Raw genomic sequence first — 13,750 nt, 5'->3', positions numbered from 1 at the left:
TGGCATTGATGTGTTTATGGTGACATTTAAGGGTGTGAACGAAAAGAACTTTGAAATTTGACCTTAAGTGTGCTGTATTTGAAGGTTTTAGGTACCACAGATTGATTTGACATGTTCTTACTTGGGTAGGACAAGAAAATGATTTGCTCTATTACATGTAGTAGGGTTACGTGGATGTCATATGACATGTAACAGGACCCCAACCCATATAGACTTGCGTCGCAGAACTGTGGTTGACATAAAACGAAAGATAACGGAATCAGGTACGCGATATGGTCGTACCTTTACAACGTGATTAATTGTTATCCAATTGTGAAGTATCAGTTGGAAGGATTTTGGGGTCATTGTAAAAAAGTTTGCCCCGGGTGAGGATCGAACTCACGACCTTCAGATCGCTCTTTTATGTGATTATGAGACTGACGCGCTACCTACTGCGCTACCGAGGCTCTCTATAATTTATAATAGAGACAAGAGGTGGATCCTAGATGTGAAGAATTCTATCATGAACGTACCTCAAGTGAAAGAAATGTCACCTTTACATTGCATCAACTTCATACAGAAGTTTGTTATTACTCACTGTAAATGACAGGTTATACAAAGCCAGTGATTAGTTATGTTTTTGCAACCGTGATTAACGTTCATACCAATATTCTAAAGGAACTTTAACCTTTTTTTGGACGTACACATCTCCATGGCTTGTAATTGATGTAAGTGATGTGTTGAACAAGGTGTTTCATTTGACAGTTGTAGATGATTAAAGTTGTGTTTTTCAAAACAATCTCGTAGTACAGCAAGAGATCAAAAAGAGGTTTTACCATAAGGAAAGGTAGTGCAAAGGGTGAAGAAAAAGGTCTGGAGAATCCGGGTATCGATCCCGGTACCTCTCACATGCAAAGCGAGCGCTCTACCATCTGAGCTAATCCCCCTTGATTTCAAAAGGAGTTTGCAATGGGCAGTAAAGAGAGGGGAAAAATGGTGAAAGGTATTTTACCCAATATTTAAGAAGAAAACGCTAAATTTCTGAGATTCGGTACATTTGTAAAACGTACCATATATATTTTAAAAAGTGACAATGTTTCAGCTCTGCAGTAGCCAAATTGTAAAGGTGGTCACATCGTTTCATGATTTGATAGTTGTGTTCGATTCTGATTGTAGAAAATTTAATTTTGACCGTTAATTTGGGGACGCGGTTACTTTCAAAAGCTACTATTACTAATACTGCTGCACTACATCTATTACTACAGTAAAACACGGTTATAGCGAACACACTTATAATGACTTGCCGCTTACAGCAAAGTGGTTTTCAATCTCCATGATTATATACTACGTTGTAAACTTGACGGATACAACAAATTTCGCTTATAACGAAGTAGAATCACCCTCCCCTGGCACTTCATCTTTAGCTTGTTAACTGTACTAAGGTACAAGTAAATATCAATTGTTTGCCAAAAAATGAAATTTGCAATTCATTTCACCGGTACTTATGTCGTGACGATAGATGTCAGCTATTCAGGAAAGGACTGAACTAAAAGAGTCGATTAATCAGTGGACTTTTCAAGCATTATGAATGAATTACTGTGATGTTTTATGTATATCATATATTGTTATAGAAGAAATTGTTCAAATATGAATTATCAATGCTGCATTTTGTCCTCCTTGTATATTTTGTTTGAATATCTGTCGTTATTTCTGAACGTCTGTTTTGATAAGTAAACGAATGAGTTTTGTTGATAAGAATTCCGCCAAACCATTTGACAAGTGGTTTGTTGTACTTTACCTTGGTGGTTATTAAAGCCTAAATAAAAAGTGATCGCCCACTTTGGGACTCGAACCCAAGACCCTCAGATTAAAAGTCTGATGCTCTACCGACTGAGCTACGCGGGCTATATGAATACATCAGAATAGACGTACGGGTGGACATATATGTTTTGTTGATGTATTGGTATTGCATAAAAGTTGATTGAATGTCAGTGTTCTTCCACACATTACCAAAGGTTGAATGACTCAAGGAAAAGAGAATCCATATCCAGATTTCTGATTGTGTGTGGACTTGCGAGTTTAAGGGTTGATAGAATTACAATTTCTTTTTCGATGTCAGTTAGGGTCATTTGAACAATATGCCCCACTTTATTTCACAGCATATATACTTGGCAGATGGTGTTTAAAACACAGTCAAACGACTGATCCTAACAGATGAGGGCAAAGGATGTCTTTGATAAAAGTATTTACAAAAATGAGGATCAACCTCCGGTGGGACTCGAACCCGTAACCCCCGGCTTAGGAGGCCGATGCCTTATCCATTGGGCCACGGAGGCGGTTGGCATTGATGTGTTTATGGTGACATTTAAGGGTGTGAACGAAAAGAACTTTGAAATTTGACCTTTAGTGTGCTGCAGTTGAAGGTTTTAGGTACCACAGATTGATTTGACATGTTCTTACTTGGGTAGGATAAGAGAATGATTTGCTCTATTACATGTAGTAGGGTTACGTGAATGTCATATGACATGTAACAGGACCCCAACCCATATAGACTTGCGTCGCAGAACTGTGGTTGACATAAAACGAAGAGATAACGGAATCAGGTACGCGATATGGTCGTACCTTTACAACGTGATTAATTGTTATCCAATTGTGAAGTATCAGTTGGAAGGATTTTAGGGTCATTGTAAAAAAGTTTGCCCCGGGTGAGGATCGAACTCACGACCTTCAGATCGCTCTTTTATGTGATTATGAGACTGACGCGCTACCTACTGCGCTACCGAGGCTCTCTATAATTTATAATAGAGACAAGAGGTGGATCCTAGATGTGAAGAATTCTATCATGTACGTACCTCAAGTGAAAGAAATGTCACCTTTACATCAAAAAATGCATAAAATCTAAAGACCACGAAAGGAATACTACATGTCGGCCACGAGGTTCAGGTGTGCAATCGGGTGTAACGAAATCGAAGGGTTTATATACCAGGTATCTGTGTGACGGTGCCTATTTACGAGCGGTGTTCAGCTTTAACGTTCATACCAATATTCTAAAGGAACTTTAACCTTTTTTTGGACGTACACATCTCCATGGCTTGTAATTGATGTAAGTGATGTGTTGAACAAGGTGTTTCATTTGACAGTTGTAGATGATTAAAGTTGTGTTTTTCAAAACAATCTCGTAGTACAGCAAGAGATCAAAAAGAGGTTTTACCTTAAGGAAAGGTAGTGCAAAGGGTGAAGAAAAAGGTCTGGAGAATCCGGGTATCGATCCCGGTACCTCTCACATGCAAAGCGAGCGCTCTACCATCTGAGCTAATCCCCCTTGATTTCAAAAGGAGTTTGCAATGGGCAGAAAAGAGAGGGGAAAAATGGTGAAAGGTATTTTACCCAATATTTAAGAAGAAAACGCTAAATTTCTGAGATTCGGTACATTTGTAAAACGTACCATATATATTTTAAAAAGTGACAATGTTTCAGCTCTGCAGTAGCCAAATTGTAAAGGTGGTCACATCGTTTCATGATTTGATAGTTGTGTTCGATTCTGATTGTAGAAAATTTAATTTTGACCGTTAATTTGGGGACGCGGTTACTTTCAAAAGCTACTATTACTAATACTGCTGCACTACATCTATTACTACAGTAAAACACGGTTATAGCGAACACACTTATAATGACTTGCCGCTTACAGCAAAGTGGTTTTCAATCTCCATGATTATATACTATGTTGTAAACTTGACGGATACAACAAATTTCGCTTATAACGAAGTAGAATCACCCTCCCCTGGCACTTCATCTTTAGCTTGTTAACTGTACTAAGGTACAAGTAAATATCAATTGTTTGCCAAAAAATGAAATTTGCAATTCATTTCACCGGTACATATGTCGTGACGATAGATGTCAGCTATTCAGGAAAGGACTGAACTAAAAGAGTCGATTAATCAGTGGACTTTTCAAGCATTATGAATGAATTACTGTGATGTTTTATGTATATCATATATTGTTATAGAAGAAATTGTTCAAATATGAATTATCAATGCTGCATTTTGTCCTCCTTGTATATTTTGTTTGAATGTCTGTCGTTATTTCTGAACGTCTGTTTTGATAAGTAAACGAATGAGTTTTGTTGATAAGAATTCCGCCAAACTATTTGACAAGTGGTTTGTTGTACTTTACCTTGGTGGTTTTATAGCCTAAATAAAAAGTGATCGCCCACGTTGGGACTCGAACCCAAGACCCTCAGATTAAAAGTCTGATGCTCTACCGACTGAGCTACGCGGGCTATATAAATACATCAGAATAGACGTACGGGTGGACGTATATTTTTTGTTGATGTATTGGTATTGCATAAAAGTTGATTGAATGTCAGTGTTCTTCCACACATTACCAAAGGTTGAATGACTCAAGGAAAAGAGAATCCATATCCAGATTTCTGATTGTGTGTGGACTTGCTAGTTTAAGGGTTGATAGATTTACAATTTCTTTTTCGACGTCAGTTAGGGTTATTTGAACAATATGCCCCACTTTATTTCACGGCATATATACTTGGCAGATGGTGTTTAAGACACAGTCAAACGACTGATCCTAACAGATGAGGGCAAAGGATGTCTTTGATAAAAGTATTAAAAAAAATGAGGATCAACCTCCGGCGGGACTCGAACCCGCAATCCCCGGCTTAGGAGGCCGATGCCTTATCCATTGGGCCACGGAGGCGGTTGGCATTGATGTGTTTATGGTGACATTTAAGGGTGTGAACGAAAAGAACTTTGAAATTTGACCTTAAGTGTGCTGTATTTGAAGGTTTTAGGTACCACAGATTGATTTGACATGTTCTTACTTGGGTAGGACAAGAAAATGATTTGCTCTATTACATGTAGTAGGGTTACGTGGATGTCATATGACATGTAACAGGACCCCAACCCATATAGACTTGCGTCGCAGAACTGTGGTTGACATAAAACGAAAGATAACGGAATCAGGTACGCGATATGGTCGTACCTTTACAACGTGATTAATTGTTATCCAATTGTGAAGTATCAGTTGGAAGGATTTTGGGGTCATTGTAAAAAAGTTTGCCCCGGGTGAGGATCGAACTCACGACCTTCAGATCGCTCTTTTATGTGATTATGAGACTGACGCGCTACCTACTGCGCTACCGAGGCTCTCTATAATTTATAATAGAGACAAGAGGTGGATCCTAGATGTGAAGAATTCTATCATGAACGTACCTCAAGTGAAAGAAATGTCACCTTTACATTGCATCAACTTCATACAGAAGTTTGTTATTACTCACTGTAAATGACAGGTTATACAAAGCCAGTGATTAGTTATGTTTTTGCAACCGTGATTAACGTTCATACCAATATTCTAAAGGAACTTTAACCTTTTTTTGGACGTACACATCTCCATGGCTTGTAATTGATGTAAGTGATGTGTTGAACAAGGTGTTTCATTTGACAGTTGTAGATGATTAAAGTTGTGTTTTTCAAAACAATCTCGTAGTACAGCAAGAGATCAAAAAGAGGTTTTACCATAAGGAAAGGTAGTGCAAAGGGTGAAGAAAAAGGTCTGGAGAATCCGGGTATCGATCCCGGTACCTCTCACATGCAAAGCGAGCGCTCTACCATCTGAGCTAATCCCCCTTGATTTCAAAAGGAGTTTGCAATGGGCAGTAAAGAGAGGGGAAAAATGATGAAAGGTATTTTACCCAATATTTAAGAAGAAAACGCTAAATTTCTGAGATTCGGTACATTTGTAAAACGTACCATATATATTTTAAAAAGTGACAATGTTTCAGCTCTGCAGTAGCCAAATTGTAAAGGTGGTCACATCGTTTCATGATTTGATAGTTGTGTTCGATTCTGATTGTAGAAAATTTAATTTTGACCATTAATTTGGGGACGCGGTTACTTTCAAAAGCTACTATTACTAATACTGCTGCACTACATCTATTACTACAGTAAAACACGGTTATAGCGAACACACTTATAATGACTTGCCGCTTACAGCAAAGTGGTTTTCAATCTCCATGATTATATACTACGTTGTAAACTTGACGGATACAACAAATTTCGCTTATAACGAAGTAGAATCACCCTCCCCTGGCACTTCATCTTTAGCTTGTTAACTGTACTAAGGTACAAGTAAATATCAATTGTTTGCCAAAAAATGAAATTTGCAATTCATTTCACCGGTACTTATGTCGTGACGATAGATGTCAGCTATTCAGGAAAGGACTGAACTAAAAGAGTCGATTAATCAGTGGACTTTTCAAGCATTATGAATGAATTACTGTGATGTTTTATGTATATCATATATTGTAATAGAAGAAATTGTTCAAATATGAATTATCAATGCTGCATTTTGTCCTCCTTGTATATTTTGTTTGAATATCTGTCGTTATTTCTGAACGTCTGTTTTGATAAGTAAACGAATGAGTTTTGTTGATAAGAATTCCGCCAAACCATTTGACAAGTGGTTTGTTGTACTTTACCTTGGTGGTTATTAAAGCCTAAATAAAAAGTGATCGCCCACGTTGGGACTCGAACCCAAGACCCTCAGATTAAAAGTCTGATGCTCTACCGACTGAGCTACGCGGGCTATATGAATACATCAGAATAGACGTACGGGTGGACGTATATTTTTTGTTGATGTATTGGTATTGCATAAAAGTTGATTGAATGTCAGTGTTCTTCCACACATTACCAAAGGTTGAATGACTCAAGGAAAAGAGAATCCATATCCAGATTTCTGATTGTGTGTGGACTTGCGAGTTTAAGGGTTGATAGATTTACAATTTCTTTTTCGATGTCAGTTAGGGTTATTTGAACAATATGCCCCACTTTATTTCACAGCATATATACTTGGCAGATGGTGTTTAAAACACAATCAAACGACTGATCCTAACAGATGATGGCAAAGGATGTCTTTGATAAAAGAATTAAAAAAAAAGAGGATCAACCTCCGGCGGGACTCGAACCCGCAATCCCCGGCTTAGGAGGCCGATGCCTTATCCATTGGGCCACGGAGGCGGTTGGCATTGATGTGTTTATGGTGACATTTAAGGGTGTGAACGAAAAGAACTTTGAAATTTGACCTTTAGTGTGCTGCAGTTGAAGGTTTTAGGTACCACAGATTGATTTGACATGTTCTTACTTGGGTAGGATAAGAGAATGATTTGCTCTATTACATGTAGTAGGGTTACGTGAATGTCATATGACATGTAACAGGACCCCAACCCATATAGACTTGCGTCGCAGAACTGTGGTTGACATAAAACGAAGAGATAACGGAATCAGGTACGCGATATGGTCGTACCTTTACAACGTGATTAATTGTTATCCAATTGTGAAGTATCAGTTGGAAGGATTTTAGGGTCATTGTAAAAAAGTTTGCCCCGGGTGAGGATCGAACTCACGACCTTCAGATCGCTCTTTTATGTGATTATGAGACTGACGCGCTACCTACTGCGCTACCGAGGCTCTCTATAATTTATAATAGAGACAAGAGGTGGATCCTAGATGTGAAGAATTCTATCATGTACGTACCTCAAGTGAAAGAAATGTCACCTTTACATCAAAAAATGCATAAAATCTAAAGACCACGAAAGGAATAATACATGTCGGCCACGAGGTTCAGGTGTGCAATCGGGTGTAACGAAATCGAAGGGTTTATATACCAGGTATCTGTGTGACGGTGCCTATTTACGAGCGGTGTTCAGCTTTAACGTTCATACCAATATTCTAAAGGAACTTTAACCTTTTTTTGGACGTACACATCTCCATGGCTTGTAATTGATGTAAGTGATGTGTTGAACAAGGTGTTTCATTTGACAGTTGTAGATGATTAAAGTTGTGTTTTTCAAAACAATCTCGTAGTACAGCAAGAGATCAAAAAGAGGTTTTACCATAAGGAAAGGTAGTGCAAAGGGTGAAGAAAAAGGTCTGGAGAATCCGGGTATCGATCCCGGTACCTCTCACATGCAAAGCGAGCGCTCTTTTTTTTTTTTTTTTTTTATCTTTTTGCAAAGCGAGCGCTCTACCATCTGAGCTAATCCCCCTTGATTTCAAAAGGAGTTTGCAATGGGCAGAAAAGAGAGGGGAAAAATGGTGAAAGGTATTTTACCCAATATTTAAGAAGAAAACGCTAAATTTCTGAGATTCGGTACATTTGTAAAACGTACCATATATATTTTAAAAAGTGACAATGTTTCAGCTCTGCAGTTGCCAAATTGTAAAGGTGGTCACATCGTTTCATGATTTGATAGTTGTGTTCGATTCTGATTGTAGAAAATTTAATTTTGACCGTTAATTTGGGGACGCGGTTACTTTCAAAAGCTACTATTACTAATACTGCTGCACTACATCTATTACTACAGTAAAACACGGTTATAGCGAACACACTTATAATGACTTGCCGCTTACAGCAAAGTGGTTTTCAATCTCCATGATTATATACTATGTTGTAAACTTGACGGATACAACAAATTTCGCTTATAACGAAGTAGAATCACCCTCCCCTGGCACTTCATCTTTAGCTTGTTAACTGTACTAAGGTACAAGTAAATATCAATTGTTTGCCAAAAAATGAAATTTGCAATTCATTTCACCGGTACATATGTCGTGACGATAGATGTCAGCTATTCAGGAAAGGACTGAACTAAAAGAGTCGATTAATCAGTGGACTTTTCAAGCATTATGAATGAATTACTGTGATGTTTTATGTATATCATATATTGTTATAGAAGAAATTGTTCAAATATGAATTATCAATGCTGCATTTTGTCCTCCTTGTATATTTTGTTTGAATGTCTGTCGTTATTTCTGAACGTCTGTTTTGATAAGTAAACGAATGAGTTTTGTTGATAAGAATTCCGCCAAACTATTTGACAAGTGGTTTGTTGTACTTTACCTTGGTGGTTTTATAGCCTAAATAAAAAGTGATCGCCCACGTTGGGACTCGAACCCAAGACCCTCAGATTAAAAGTCTGATGCTCTACCGACTGAGCTACGCGGGCTATATAAATACATCAGAATAGACGTACGGGTGGACGTATATTTTTTGTTGATGTATTGGTATTGCATAAAAGTTGATTGAATGTCAGTGTTCTTCCACACATTACCAAAGGTTGAATGACTCAAGGAAAAGAGAATCCATATCCAGATTTCTGATTGTGTGTGGACTTGCTAGTTTAAGGGTTGATAGATTTACAATTTCTTTTTCGACGTCAGTTAGGGTTATTTGAACAATATGCCCCACTTTATTTCACGGCATATATACTTGGCAGATGGTGTTTAAGACACAGTCAAACGACTGATCCTAACAGATGAGGGCAAAGGATGTCTTTGATAAAAGTATTAAAAAAAATGAGGATCAACCTCCGGCGGGACTCGAACCCGCAATCCCCGGCTTAGGAGGCCGATGCCTTATCCATTGGGCCACGGAGGCGGTTGGCATTGATGTGTTTATGGTGACATTTAAGGGTGTGAACGAAAAGAACTTTGAAATTTGACCTTTAGTGTGCTGCAGTTGAAGGTTTTAGGTACCACAGATTGATTTGACATGTTCTTACTTGGGTAGGATAAGAGAATGATTTGCTCTATTACATGTAGTAGGGTTACGTGAATGTCATATGACATGTAACAGGACCCCAACCCATATAGACTTGCGTCGCAGAACTGTGGTTGACATAAAACGAAGAGATAACGGAATCAGGTACGCGATATGGTCGTACCTTTACAACGTGATTAATTGTTATCCAATTGTGAAGTATCAGTTGGAAGGATTTTAGGGTCATTGTAAAAAAGTTTGCCCCGGGTGAGGATCGAACTCACGACCTTCAGATCGCTCTTTTATGTGATTATGAGACTGACGCGCTACCTACTGCGCTACCGAGGCTCTCTATAATTTATAATAGAGACAAGAGGTGGATCCTAGATGTGAAGAATTCTATCATGTACGTACCTCAAGTGAAAGAAATGTCACCTTTACATCAAAAAATGCATAAAATCTAAAGACCACGAAAGGAATAATACATGTCGGCCACGAGGTTCAGGTGTGCAATCGGGTGTAACGAAATCGAAGGGTTTATATACCAGGTATCTGTGTGACGGTGCCTATTTACGAGCGGTGTTCAGCTTTAACGTTCATACCAATATTCTAAAGGAACTTTAACCTTTTTTTGGACGTACACATCTCCATGGCTTGTAATTGATGTAAGTGATGTGTTGAACAAGGTGTTTCATTTGACAGTTGTAGATGATTAAAGTTGTGTTTTTCAAAACAATCTCGTAGTACAGCAAGAGATCAAAAAGAGGTTTTACCATAAGGAAAGGTAGTGCAAAGGGTGAAGAAAAAGGTCTGGAGAATCCGGGTATCGATCCCGGTACCTCTCACATGCAAAGCGAGCGCTCTTTTTTTTTTTTTTTTTTTATCTTTTTGCAAAGCGAGCGCTCTACCATCTGAGCTAATCCCCCTTGATTTCAAAAGGAGTTTGCAATGGGCAGAAAAGAGAGGGGAAAAATGGTGAAAGGTATTTTACCCAATATTTAAGAAGAAAACGCTAAATTTCTGAGATTCGGTACATTTGTAAAACGTACCATATATATTTTAAAAAGTGACAATGTTTCAGCTCTGCAGTTGCCAAATTGTAAAGGTGGTCACATCGTTTCATGATTTGATAGTTGTGTTCGATTCTGATTGTAGAAAATTTAATTTTGACCGTTAATTTGGGGACGCGGTTACTTTCAAAAGCTACTATTACTAATACTGCTGCACTACATCTATTACTACAGTAAAACACGGTTATAGCGAACACACTTATAATGACTTGCCGCTTACAGCAAAGTGGTTTTCAATCTCCATGATTATATACTATGTTGTAAACTTGACGGATACAACAAATTTCGCTTATAACGAAGTAGAATCACCCTCCCCTGGCACTTCATCTTTAGCTTGTTAACTGTACTAAGGTACAAGTAAATATCAATTGTTTGCCAAAAAATGAAATTTGCAATTCATTTCACCGGTACATATGTCGTGACGATAGATGTCAGCTATTCAGGAAAGGACTGAACTAAAAGAGTCGATTAATCAGTGGACTTTTCAAGCATTATGAATGAATTACTGTGATGTTTTATGTATATCATATATTGTTATAAAAGAAATTGTTCAAATATGAATTATCAATGCTGCATTTTGTCCTCCTTGTATATTTTGTTTGAATGTCTGTCGTTATTTCTGAACGTCTGTTTTGATAAGTAAACGAATGAGTTTTGTTGATAAGAATTCCGCCAAACTATTTGACAAGTGGTTTGTTGTACTTTACCTTGGTGGTTTTATAGCCTAAATAAAAAGTGATCGCCCACGTTGGGACTCGAACCCAAGACCCTCAGATTAAAAGTCTGATGCTCTACCGACTGAGCTACGCGGGCTATATAAATACATCAGAATAGACGTACGGGTGGACGTATATTTTTTGTTGATGTATTGGTATTGCATAAAAGTTGATTGAATGTCAGTGTTCTTCCACACATTACCAAAGGTTGAATGACTCAAGGAAAAGAGAATCCATATCCAGATTTCTGATTGTGTGTGGACTTGCTAGTTTAAGGGTTGATAGATTTACAATTTCTTTTTCGACGTCAGTTAGGGTTATTTGAACAATATGCCCCACTTTATTTCACGGCATATATACTTGGCAGATGGTGTTTAAGACACAGTCAAACGACTGATCCTAACAGATGAGGGCAAAGGATGTCTTTGATAAAAGTATTAAAAAAAATGAGGATCAACCTCCGACGGGACTCGAACCCGCAATCCCCGGCTTAGGAGGCCGATGCCTTATCCATTGGGCCACGGAGGCGGTTGGCATTGATGTGTTTATGGTGACATTTAAGGGTGTGAACGAAAAGAACTTTGAAATTTGACCTTAAGTGTGCTGTATTTGAAGGTTTTAGGTACCACAGATTGATTTGACAGGTTCTTACTTGGGTAGGACAAGAAAATGATTTGCTCTATTACATGTAGTAGGGTTACGTGGATGTCATATGACATGTAACAGGACCCCAACCCATATAGACTTGCGTCGCAGAACTGTGGTTGACATAAAACGAAAGATAACGGAATCAGGTACGCGATATGGTCGTACCTTTACAACGTGATTAATTGTTATCCAATTGTGAAGTATCAGTTGGAAGGATTTTGGGGTCATTGTAAAAAAGTTTGCCCCGGGTGAGGATCGAACTCACGACCTTCAGATCGCTCTTTTATGTGATTATGAGACTGACGCGCTACCTACTGCGCTACCGAGGCTCTCTATAATTTATAATAGAGACAAGAGGTGGATCCTAGATGTGAAGAATTCTATCATGTACGTACCTCAAGTGAAAGAAATGTCACCTTTACATTGCATCAACTTCATACAGAAGTTTGTTATTACTCACTGTAAATGACAGGTTATACAAAGCCAGTGATTAGTTATGTTTTTGCAACCGTGATTAACGTTCATACCAATATTCTAAAGGAACTTTAACCTTTTTTTGGACGTACACATCTCCATGGCTTGTAATTGATGTAAGTGATGTGTTGAACAAGGTGTTTCATTTGACAGTTGTAGATGATTAAAGTTGTGTTTTTCAAAACAATCTCGTAGTACAGCAAGAGATCAAAAAGAGGTTTTACCATAAGGAAAGGTAGTGCAAAGGGTGAAGAAAAAGGTCTGGAGAATCCGGGTATCGATCCCGGTACCTCTCACATGCAAAGCGAGCGCTCTACCATCTGAGCTAATCCCCCTTGATTTCAAAAGGAGTTTGCAATGGGCAGTAAAGAGAGGGGAAAAATGATGAAAGGTATTTTACCCAATATTTAAAAAGAAAACGCTAAATTTCTGAGATTCGGTACATTTGTAAAACGTACCATATATATTTTAAAAAGTGACAATGTTTCAGCTCTGCAGTAGCCAAATTGTAAAGGTGGTCACATCGTTTCATGATTTGATAGTTGTGTTCGATTCTGATTGTAGAAAATTTAATTTTGACCGTTAATTTGGGGACGCGGTTACTTTCAAAAGCTACTATTACTAATACTGCTGCACTACATCTATTACTACAGTAAAACACGGTTATAGCGAACACACTTATAATGACTTGCCGCTTACAGCAAAGTGGTTTTCAATCTCCATGATTATATACTACGTTGTAAACTTGACGGATACAACAAATTTCGCTTATAACGAAGTAGAATCACCCTCCCCTGGCACTTCATCTTTAGCTTGTTAACTGTACTAAGGTACAAGTAAATATCAATTGTTTGCCAAAAAATGAAATTTGCAATTCATTTCACCGGTACTTATGTCGTGACGATAGATGTCAGCTATTCAGGAAAGGACTGAACTAAAAGAGTCGATTAATCAGTGGACTTTTCAAGCATTATGAATGAATTACTGTGATGTTTTATGTATATCATATATTGTAATAGAAGAAATTGTTCAAATATGAATTATCAATGCTGCATTTTGTCCTCCTTGTATATTTTGTTTGAATATCTGTCGTTATTTCTGAACGTCTGTTTTGATAAGTAAACGAATGAGTTTTGTTGATAAGAATTCCGCCAAACCATTTGACAAGTGGTTTGTTGTACTTTACCTTGGTGGTTTTATAGCCTAAATAAAAAGTGATCGCCCACGTTGGGACTCGAACCCAAGACCCTCAGATTAAAAGTCTGATGCTCTACCGACTGAGCTACGCGGGCTATATGAATACATCAGAATAGACGT

At 38.0% G+C, this 13,750-nt stretch overlaps 21 non-coding genes across 21 annotated transcripts; all 21 read right to left on the bottom strand.

Moving 5' to 3' along the window:
- Window positions 1-357: 357 nt before the first annotated feature.
- Trnam-cau (transfer RNA methionine (anticodon CAU)) lies at window positions 358-446 on the bottom strand. The gene is given in 2 exon segments: window positions 358-393; window positions 410-446. It is a non-coding gene; the product is annotated as a tRNA-Met (tRNA).
- A 407-nt stretch (window positions 447-853) lies between these two features.
- On the bottom strand, window positions 854-926 carry Trnaa-ugc (transfer RNA alanine (anticodon UGC)). The gene has a single exon. It is a non-coding gene; the product is annotated as a tRNA-Ala (tRNA).
- Window positions 927-1,811: 885 nt separating this feature from the next.
- On the bottom strand, window positions 1,812-1,884 carry Trnak-uuu (transfer RNA lysine (anticodon UUU)). The gene has a single exon. It is a non-coding gene; the product is annotated as a tRNA-Lys (tRNA).
- A 358-nt stretch (window positions 1,885-2,242) lies between these two features.
- Trnar-ccu (transfer RNA arginine (anticodon CCU)) lies at window positions 2,243-2,315 on the bottom strand. The gene has a single exon. It is a non-coding gene; the product is annotated as a tRNA-Arg (tRNA).
- Window positions 2,316-2,676: 361 nt separating this feature from the next.
- On the bottom strand, window positions 2,677-2,765 carry Trnam-cau (transfer RNA methionine (anticodon CAU)). The gene is given in 2 exon segments: window positions 2,677-2,712; window positions 2,729-2,765. It is a non-coding gene; the product is annotated as a tRNA-Met (tRNA).
- A 463-nt stretch (window positions 2,766-3,228) lies between these two features.
- Trnaa-ugc (transfer RNA alanine (anticodon UGC)) lies at window positions 3,229-3,301 on the bottom strand. The gene has a single exon. It is a non-coding gene; the product is annotated as a tRNA-Ala (tRNA).
- An 884-nt stretch (window positions 3,302-4,185) lies between these two features.
- Window positions 4,186-4,258, bottom strand: Trnak-uuu (transfer RNA lysine (anticodon UUU)). The gene has a single exon. It is a non-coding gene; the product is annotated as a tRNA-Lys (tRNA).
- Window positions 4,259-4,616: 358 nt separating this feature from the next.
- On the bottom strand, window positions 4,617-4,689 carry Trnar-ccu (transfer RNA arginine (anticodon CCU)). The gene has a single exon. It is a non-coding gene; the product is annotated as a tRNA-Arg (tRNA).
- A 360-nt stretch (window positions 4,690-5,049) lies between these two features.
- Trnam-cau (transfer RNA methionine (anticodon CAU)) lies at window positions 5,050-5,138 on the bottom strand. The gene is given in 2 exon segments: window positions 5,050-5,085; window positions 5,102-5,138. It is a non-coding gene; the product is annotated as a tRNA-Met (tRNA).
- A 407-nt stretch (window positions 5,139-5,545) lies between these two features.
- On the bottom strand, window positions 5,546-5,618 carry Trnaa-ugc (transfer RNA alanine (anticodon UGC)). Its single transcript has one exon. It is a non-coding gene; the product is annotated as a tRNA-Ala (tRNA).
- An 885-nt stretch (window positions 5,619-6,503) lies between these two features.
- On the bottom strand, window positions 6,504-6,576 carry Trnak-uuu (transfer RNA lysine (anticodon UUU)). Its single transcript has one exon. It is a non-coding gene; the product is annotated as a tRNA-Lys (tRNA).
- Window positions 6,577-6,934: 358 nt separating this feature from the next.
- Window positions 6,935-7,007, bottom strand: Trnar-ccu (transfer RNA arginine (anticodon CCU)). Its single transcript has one exon. It is a non-coding gene; the product is annotated as a tRNA-Arg (tRNA).
- A 361-nt stretch (window positions 7,008-7,368) lies between these two features.
- On the bottom strand, window positions 7,369-7,457 carry Trnam-cau (transfer RNA methionine (anticodon CAU)). Its single transcript is given in 2 exon segments — window positions 7,369-7,404; window positions 7,421-7,457. It is a non-coding gene; the product is annotated as a tRNA-Met (tRNA).
- Window positions 7,458-8,919: 1,462 nt separating this feature from the next.
- Window positions 8,920-8,992, bottom strand: Trnak-uuu (transfer RNA lysine (anticodon UUU)). The gene has a single exon. It is a non-coding gene; the product is annotated as a tRNA-Lys (tRNA).
- A 358-nt stretch (window positions 8,993-9,350) lies between these two features.
- Window positions 9,351-9,423, bottom strand: Trnar-ccu (transfer RNA arginine (anticodon CCU)). Its single transcript has one exon. It is a non-coding gene; the product is annotated as a tRNA-Arg (tRNA).
- Window positions 9,424-9,784: 361 nt separating this feature from the next.
- Window positions 9,785-9,873, bottom strand: Trnam-cau (transfer RNA methionine (anticodon CAU)). Its single transcript is given in 2 exon segments — window positions 9,785-9,820; window positions 9,837-9,873. It is a non-coding gene; the product is annotated as a tRNA-Met (tRNA).
- A 1,462-nt stretch (window positions 9,874-11,335) lies between these two features.
- Window positions 11,336-11,408, bottom strand: Trnak-uuu (transfer RNA lysine (anticodon UUU)). The gene has a single exon. It is a non-coding gene; the product is annotated as a tRNA-Lys (tRNA).
- A 358-nt stretch (window positions 11,409-11,766) lies between these two features.
- On the bottom strand, window positions 11,767-11,839 carry Trnar-ccu (transfer RNA arginine (anticodon CCU)). Its single transcript has one exon. It is a non-coding gene; the product is annotated as a tRNA-Arg (tRNA).
- Window positions 11,840-12,199: 360 nt separating this feature from the next.
- On the bottom strand, window positions 12,200-12,288 carry Trnam-cau (transfer RNA methionine (anticodon CAU)). Its single transcript is given in 2 exon segments — window positions 12,200-12,235; window positions 12,252-12,288. It is a non-coding gene; the product is annotated as a tRNA-Met (tRNA).
- A 407-nt stretch (window positions 12,289-12,695) lies between these two features.
- On the bottom strand, window positions 12,696-12,768 carry Trnaa-ugc (transfer RNA alanine (anticodon UGC)). The gene has a single exon. It is a non-coding gene; the product is annotated as a tRNA-Ala (tRNA).
- Window positions 12,769-13,652: 884 nt separating this feature from the next.
- On the bottom strand, window positions 13,653-13,725 carry Trnak-uuu (transfer RNA lysine (anticodon UUU)). The gene has a single exon. It is a non-coding gene; the product is annotated as a tRNA-Lys (tRNA).
- Window positions 13,726-13,750: the final 25 nt, after the last annotated feature.

Source organism: Magallana gigas, chromosome 6 (genome assembly GCF_963853765.1).
Source record: "Magallana gigas chromosome 6, xbMagGiga1.1, whole genome shotgun sequence".
In the NCBI taxonomy this organism is placed as follows: domain Eukaryota; kingdom Metazoa; phylum Mollusca; class Bivalvia; order Ostreida; family Ostreidae; genus Magallana; species Magallana gigas.
The sequence above is the reverse complement of the archived record's forward strand: the minus strand, read 5'-3'. Positions and strand labels throughout refer to the sequence as shown.